The following is an 8,550-nucleotide window of genomic DNA, read 5'->3' as shown; positions in this document are numbered from 1 at the left end:
GCAAAGAGCTTCTATTTTTTCATTTATAGTAGACATAATACCACTTTAATTTAGAATGATTTCTCAGTTCTATTGTTTGCATGTGAAATGTTGTGCAGCCATGCTTTTATTAGTTTTCTGTATGCTTGCTTTATGGATATGCACCTGTGACCATGAATGTGCTAGTCTAAATTTTCTTGTAGCGTAATCTATTTAAGACATGATGTGGTCTGTAAACTGCTTAATTCTTATTTTATTATCCATTACCCAAATTTAATTGACTTAAAGCCAGATAATTAATGAACATCTAATTCCTTTGAAATGTATTATCTAAATTGACATGAGATACAACAGCACATCGCAGCTAATATCAGAGCCACAAGCAGTATGCACACAGTAATGTAGGCATCACCTGATGTCCTGATCAATAAAGACATCAGAAATTCAAGTCAGTCACTAGTGTACTGTCCATGGACAGATACCATACTCTCCATCAAGATGGCAACCACTGCACCACCAATGCTGATTGTGACGAAACCAACCTCGCCACTGTGTTTTGGAGGGCGCTGGGTGCCAGCCTCCTGCCTCAGGATTATGGCCCATACTAACTTTAAAGAAGACAGGCCGGCCGCACAGCTTAAATCTGTCTTTGGAATTGTATTTTGTTATGTGAGGGTACCCAGATGGCTAGTTTAATTGTATTCGTGTGGTCTGAGTGCCATTCGCCTAATGATATGCACTCAGACTTGAGCTATCTGGGAATATGTTAAATGTCTGTGGTTGCTGGGAGGGTGTCCCATTGTGTGTTTAAATGGTGATGTCTGTCCTGTTGTCTCCACATGTGTATTGGCGATCTCCCCTTTGTCCTGAGAGATAATTGGATTATTCCTCGGTTGTCTCTGGGGCAGAGAGGAGGAAACCATGATGCATTGTGGGGATGTGTTGTATCTGTTCGGTGTGTCGCAGTCTCCATTCTGGTCCCCTGGGGGCGTGTCCACCAGATGGGGACCTGCATAAATACTGGCGGGTAGCCCTCAATAAAGAGTTCCTGTTTTATCCTTCATCATGTTGAGACTGGTGTTTGGATAACTGATCAAAACTGGGGGATTGCTATACGCTGATGATTTGCTATACTCCCCTGGCATAACTACTAGCTCTTGTAAGAGCTGTTCCTGCTCTCTGGCTGTAGGAGAGGTTCACCCACTGGAGCCTGGAGCCTTGTCGTAGGTCCAGCGTGGGTGGAGGATGGTGAGACCCCAACCAAGCTGCGGCGGTTCGTGGGGTCTGCAGGGCGTACGGTGTCAAGTGGAGTGCTTGGAGTCCTCGGAAAGCACTAGGAGCATCTAGCAACGGAGGCACCCAGTCGGGGTGCCAGGCGTTCCGTTACATTGGTGGCAGCAGTGGGATGGCGTCCTAGTGTGAGGAGAAGCAGCTCGGAGACACCGTTCGTGGAGTATATTGAGGGCAACGCTAGTATCCGTACAGCGCCCCTGGCTACAGCAGGATGGAATTGGCTAGTCTTCGAACAGCGTTCCACTACGAGGAGGATGATGACCCGGACTGGAGGGATGCAGTCCGGAAAGGCGTCTGGCACGAGGCCCTGGAAGATGTACAGCGTCGGCGGGGCGAGTGTCTCCCCAGTGAGGAGCAGCAGTTGCGGATGTGAGTGGCCCTGCGAATGCCCCTTCTGGGAGAGGAGCCCCTGAATGAGTGGGTGACAGAACTGGAGAGCCTGGTATGGAAGGAGCTTTGGCTAGATGATGCCTACCAGGCACTCTGGTGGTATGTGATTCGGCACTCTCCCTGGGTGGCTGAGCACGACAGACCCGAGGGTGAGGATTATGATGGCCCTGGCCTGTTGTTTGAGGCCTTCGCAGAACCGGAGTTCGGAGATTCTGGAGGGTCCCGGTTCTGGGATATCTATGACTACAGAGAGGCTATGCATGATTGGGCTACAGCGAGAGAGGTGAGACAAGACCTGGCATCTCTAGTGACAAAGGAGTGGGAGCTGGAGCAGGACTACCAATACTTCTTCAGCTCAATTCGGTCCCAATATACCTGCCAGAGAGCTGGGTGGCAGTCCCAGACCTACAACCCTACAGCTGGGAAGACCTGACTGAAGTATCCCCTGCTTCAGTACCAGCTACAGAGGTAGGGGTCCTCATAGACTGGTCCTGTGAGGAACCACAACAGGCAGGTGGAGACGGGACCGAGGGCTCTCCACCGGGATGCTGGGATGCTGGCCCAGACCCTCAGCAGCAGCCGGAGTTGCCAGGTGGGGACGCAGGTGATCCTGACTCGCAAATGTTGAGGGACCTCACAGACTGGTCCTGGGAGGACCCACAGATGGCAGGTGGAGATGGGACCGAGGTCTCTCTACTGGCCCTACAGGGATGCTGGGCCACCTGCTCAGATCTCCAGCGGCAGTGCATATCACAGGGAGAGGAGACAACCGGTCTCTCTCCCCAGCGGCAACCTGAGTTCCAGGGGGAGGAGATGCGGGGTCCCTCTGCCTTACAGCAACCAGAGTCCTGGGGAGGAGAGGCAACCGGCCTCACCTTCCACCAGCAGCCGGAGATACCGGGAAAAGGGGAACACAAGCCCCTCTGCATGGGCGCAGATGAGACCGCGGGCTCGGTGCCAGTCCTACAGGGATGCTGGACAGTCGGTCCAGATCCCCATCCATCTCCGCAGGGATACCAGGAGGAGGAGGTAAGCGAGCCCTCCCCTTCCCAGCTACTTCCCAACAGAGTTCTGGGGGCAGGGGATGAGCCTGCGCTACCCACTGATTTCTTCCCAGCGGAAGAGCTGGCATCAGGGCAGAGCGCAGTCGGCCTCCGCCCTCCTCTATCCTCTTCTCCAGAGCCGGGCTCCCCACCAGCTACCCCAGCGGAAGAGCTGGCATCTGGGCAGAGCGCAGTCGGCCTCTGCCCTCCCCTACCCTCTTCTTCAGAGCCAGACTTTCCACAGGCTACCCCCGCGGAAGAGCTGGCATCTGGGCAGAGCGCAGTCGGCCTCTGCCCACCAAGTACCTACAGCTCCAAGCTGGAGAACCACAAGGCAGCAAGGAGTCGCAGATGCCCACTCAACAGCTGGGGACATACAGAACAGAGCCAGGCCCCAAAATTCAACAGGTCCAGTATGGGGTTGTGGTTGGACTGCCAGACTAACTCAGGTACTGACCGTGAGGTCAGGTATCTGGTTAGTCTTCCCTGGAAGGGGGAGATGTGTGACGAAACCAACCTCGCCACTGTGTTTTGGAGGGGGCTGGGTGCCAGCCTCCTGCCTCAGGATTATGGCCCATACTAACTTTAAAGAAGACAGGCCGGCCGCACAGCTTAAATCTCTCTTTGGAATTGTATTTTGTTATGTGAGGGTACCCATATGGCTAGTTTAATTGTATTCGTGTGGTCTGAGTGCCATTCGCCTAATGATATGCACTCAGACTTGAGCTATCTGGGAATATGTTAAATGTCTGTGGTTGCTGGGAGGGTGTCCCATTGTGTGTTTAAATGGTGATGTCTGTCCTGTTGTCTCCACATGTGTATTGGCGATCTCCCCTTTGTCCTGAGAGATAATTGGATTATTCCTCGGTTGTCTCTGGGGCAGAGAGGAGGAAACCATGATGCATTGTGGGGATGTGTTGTATCTGTTCGGTGTGTCGCAGTCTCCATTCTGGTCCCCTGGGGGCGTGTCCACCAGATGCGGACCTGCATAAATACGGGCGGATAGCCCTCAATAAAGAGTTCCTGTTTTATCCTTCATCATGTTGAGACTGGTGTTTGGATAACTGATCAAAACTGGGGGATTGCTATACGCTGATGATTTGCTATACTCCCCTGGCATAACTACTAGCTCTTGTAAGAGCTGTTCCTGCTCTCTGGCTGTAGGAGAGGTTCACCCACTGGAGCCTGGAGCCTTGTCGTAGGTCCAGCGTGGGTGGAGGATGGTGAGACCCCAACCAAGCTGCGGCGGTTCGTGGGGTCTGCAGGGCGTACGGTGTCAAGTGGAGTGCTTGGAGTCCTCGGAAAGCACTAGGAGCATCTAGCAACGGAGGCACCCAGTCGGGGTGCCAGGCGTTCCGTTACACTGATATTCTAATCTGCAACCATTACTGGACCCAGTTTAAGTCTGGACCTCGCAATATATACTACAAGGAAAGTACAAATATATATTTTTCTCCCTGTCTATATTATACAGATATGCTTTTCTGATCAATAGCTGGTCTGTTTGCAATTTTTATCACTATTTTGATATCTGTACAATCTGTTATATATTCAACCTGCATATGGGTCTATGTAATGGTTTTTTGGTTTGTTAGGCCAAAATCTGATATCATTATTTATGGGCATTATTGATTCAAACATGTTCACACATTATATCCTTCCCCCAGTTTTATTTTTTAGCCCGAGGCAATCTATGTTAATGTGGTCCCCTGATGAACTAATTCTATTAAACGGATCAGTGAAACGCATCGGGATAAAGTTTATTATCTGGGAAATATTGTGTCTAGTGTTGGTCGAGCACCAAAGTGCTCGGGTGCTCGAGTAGAACACCTCGGTAAACTTGGGTGCTCTGCCGAGCACAATGAAAGTCAATGGGAGAACCCGAGCATTAAACCAGGCATCCCCTGCTCTGAAATGGGGAGGGTGTGTGGTTCACATGAAAAGGTCAGAAATTGATGGAAACACCATTGAAATGGTTCAGGAACAGCATGGGGAGGATGTCTGGATGCATCTTGGACTCCCAGGTCGCTGCCGGGAACGATGTTGTCCGAGAAACATTATTTTCTGTATATTTACTTACATAAAGTGCAAGTGCTGCCAAAAATTACAAGGAAGAGGCACTCCGAAACAACCTGTGGTACAATTGTGGTACATTGTGGTACAATTTTTCAGGTAGTGGGACTCCTACACTCATGAGGCCTATGCAGTAAGTGAAAGGGCTGCCAAAAATGACAAGGAACCGGCACTCTAATACACCCTTTATTACACATAAAGGAGGGCATCATACACACCCTTAAAAAATTATGATTGATGGCCTGCTGGTAACCCTCAAAAACTATTGGAGCAAGGGCCTGCTGATCTGACCATCTAAAACATGAGGGGCGTGGGCCTGCTGCTAAGTTAACCCTCTAAAATATTAGGGGCGAGTGCCTGCTGCTGATCTGACCTTCAAAAACATTAGGGGCGAGGGCCTGCTGCTGAGCTGGCCCTCTAAAACATTAGGGGCGAGGGCCTGCTGGTGACCCTCTAAAACATTAAGAACAAGGGCCTGCTGGTGACCTTCAAAAACAGTATGGGCGACGGCCTGCTGGTGACCCTCAAAAACATTATGGGTGAGGGCCTACTGGTGACCCCCCAAAAACATTATGGGTGAGGGCCTGCTGGTACGAAGGTCCAGGTGCAGGGCGGGACACATCCAGGCCTATATCTTGGACAGGGGATTGGCCAGCACGTAACACAGGGGAAGAGGAGGCAGTGGTGTGACCTGCAGACACTGATTTTGAATCCAGGCATTCGGCCCATCTATTAGGGTGCTTTGATGCCATGTGGCGGATCATGCTGGTGGTGGTGAGGTTGTTAGTGTTCACGCCCCTGCTCATTTTGGTATGGCATAGGTTGCAAATGACAATTCTTTTATCGTCCGCACTTTCCTCAAAAAAGCGCCAGACTGCGGAACACTTACCCTTTGGCAAGGGAGATTGCTGCAAGGGGGTGCTCTGGGGAACAGTTGCAGATCCTGATGATGGAAATACTGACATACACCGTATACCTAAATCCCTGCTAAAACTGACGAGCCCTAGGATAGGTAGCAGGGGATGAGACAGCTGGTTCCTTCCAGAATGAAGAAAGTCTATCCGATCTTCTCACCTCTCTCACAGGAGGGACCGTGACACCACCTTCTCTTTCACTTCCTCACTCTGGTGTCACGGTAAGTGGAAGGAAGAACACAAAATAAACAAACTACAACAGTAACACAGACTAGGCCCCAAAGCTAGTGAGTAGGGGAATGGTAACCTCCTAGTTATCCCTGAGCCTCTCCCTGACTTCTGACAGTATGAGCTAATCCTAATGGTGGAAGAACTCATACACCAGAACCTAAGACCTGCTGAATCTGTCACAAACCATAAAAATTAGGGAGTGGGGATGAGACTGCCGGGACCTTCCACCGTGAAGGGACCAGTGTCTCCATGAGACCTGTACACAACACACACACAAAGAAGAAACAGGAGCACTTAGGCTGAGTTCACATCAGCGTTCAGCCTTTCCGTTCTCCTGCTCCTTTATAGGAGCAGGAGAACGGAAAGGACAGACTCCACACATAACTGAGCCGAACGGAGCCCACGGGCCCCATAGACTATAATGGGGTCCGTTAGGTTTACGCTCAGATGATAATTTTGGAGCGGAGACAAAAGTTGTGCATGCAGGAATTTTGTCTCCGCTCCCAAATCATCTTCTGAGCATAAACCTAACGGACCCCATTATAGTCTATGGGGTTTGTGGGCTCCGTTTAGCTCAGTCATGTGCATAATCCGTCCTTTCCGTTCTCCTGCTCCTGTAACTGAGCAGGAGAATGGAAAGGCTGAACGCTGATGTGAACTCAGCCTTAGCTTGAGATGAGTAAGAAGCAGGAGAACCTCTAACAACCAGCTTAGAACTCCAGAAGGAAATAACAACAGCATGGTCTGCAGTGAGAGGCAGGCATACTTAAGGAGAGGATTGTGGAACATCTAAAATCCCATGGATTGAAAGATGAAAAACAGCATGGGTTACTTCAGGGAGATCATGTCAAACTAATCTTATTGATTTTTTTGATTGGGTGACTAAAATAATAGATGGAGGAGGTGCAGTAGACATCGCTTATCTAGACTTTAGTAAGGCTTTTGATACTGTCCCACATAGAAGGCTTATCAATAAAGTGCAGTCTTTGGGCTTGGACTCCCATATTGTTGAATGGATTAGGCAGTGGCTGAGGGACAGGCAACAGAGGGTTGTAGTCAATGGAGTATATTCAGACCAAGGTCTTGTTACCATTGGGGTACCTCAGGGATCTGTTCTGGGACCCATATTGTTTAATATCTTTATCAGCGAAATTGCAGAAGGCCTCGATGGTAAGGTGTGTCTTTTTGCTGATGACACAAAGATTTGTAATCGGGTTGATGTTACTGGAGGGATACACCAAATGGAAAAGGACTTAGGAAAACTAGAGGAATGGTCAAAAATCTGGCAACTAAAATTTAATGTTGATAAGTGAAAGATAATGCACCTGGGACGTAAAAACCCAAGAGCAGAATATAAAATCAGTGATACAGTCCTAACCTCAGTATCTGAGGAAAGGGATTTTAGGGATCATTATTTCAGAAGACTTAAAGGTAGGCAGACAATGTCATAGATCATTGAAAAAACAATCAGACTGGCTCACAGTATTTTTGCATTTATTACACTTGATAAAAATCACAATTATTTACTATTGCAGTTATAAAATGATAAAAATAGATTGCCACTAGATATTAAACATATCCTAATAGTATATCAAAATAGCATAAATAGGTGGGTATTTTAAATGCGGAGCTCACGCATATACCCAACCAACAGGAGTACTCCAAAGGGATAATAGGACCACTTGATTAAGCTGTGTGGTGTCAGTCAATAGCGCATTGAATCCATACTTTGACAATGTTCAGATAGTCATGAAATAACTTGCCAAGTGCTCAACATACCAGTCGGTAAGAAGATATCCACCCTGCGGTCCACGGTATGTTCTTATAGCGTCCAGCAGGTACTTTGTACTTGTTTTCGTAGCGGTATTCGCTGACTACCTCCTGCCACGAGGTAGTATCACCGCTTCTCCTTCTCGGCGTCTCACGTGACCTGACCTGTAGGTGGTTCACTTGGTCGGTGATGACATCCACCTGCGCCGATCGGAGTGAGTCATCACCGACCAAGTGAGTCATCACCGACCAAGTGAACCATCTACAGGTCAGGTCACGTGAGACGCCGAGAAGGAGAAGCGGTGATACTACCTCGTGGCAGGAGGTAGTCAGCGAATACCGCTACGAAAACAAGTACAAAGTACCTGCTGGACGCTATAAGAACATACCGTGGACCGCAGGGTGGATATCTTCTTACCGACTGGTATGTTGAGCACTTGGCAAGTTATTTCATGACTATCTGAACATTGTCAAAGTATGGATTCAATGCGCTATTGACTGACACCACACAGCTTAATCAAGTGGTCCTATTATCCCTTTGGAGTACTCCTGTTGGTTGGGTATATGCGTGAGCTCCGCATTTAAAATACCCACCTATTTATGCTATTTTGATATACTATTAGGATATGTTTAATATCTAGTGGGCAATCTATTTTTATCATTTTATAACTGCAATAGTAAATAATTGTGATTTTTATCAAGTGTAATAAATGCAAAAATACTGTGAGCCAGTCTGATTGTTTTTTCAATATTCTTCGGTTTTCAGCTGGTATCTGAAAGACTGGGCTCCAGAAGGTTGCTGGTGAGCTCCTCTAAATTGTTTAATGTCATAGATCAGCAGGAAATGCTAGCAGAAT

This window comes from Bufo gargarizans, chromosome 6 (genome assembly GCF_014858855.1).
Source record: "Bufo gargarizans isolate SCDJY-AF-19 chromosome 6, ASM1485885v1, whole genome shotgun sequence".
NCBI classification, from domain to species: domain Eukaryota; kingdom Metazoa; phylum Chordata; class Amphibia; order Anura; family Bufonidae; genus Bufo; species Bufo gargarizans.
The sequence above is the reverse complement of the archived record's forward strand: the minus strand, read 5'-3'. Positions refer to the sequence as shown.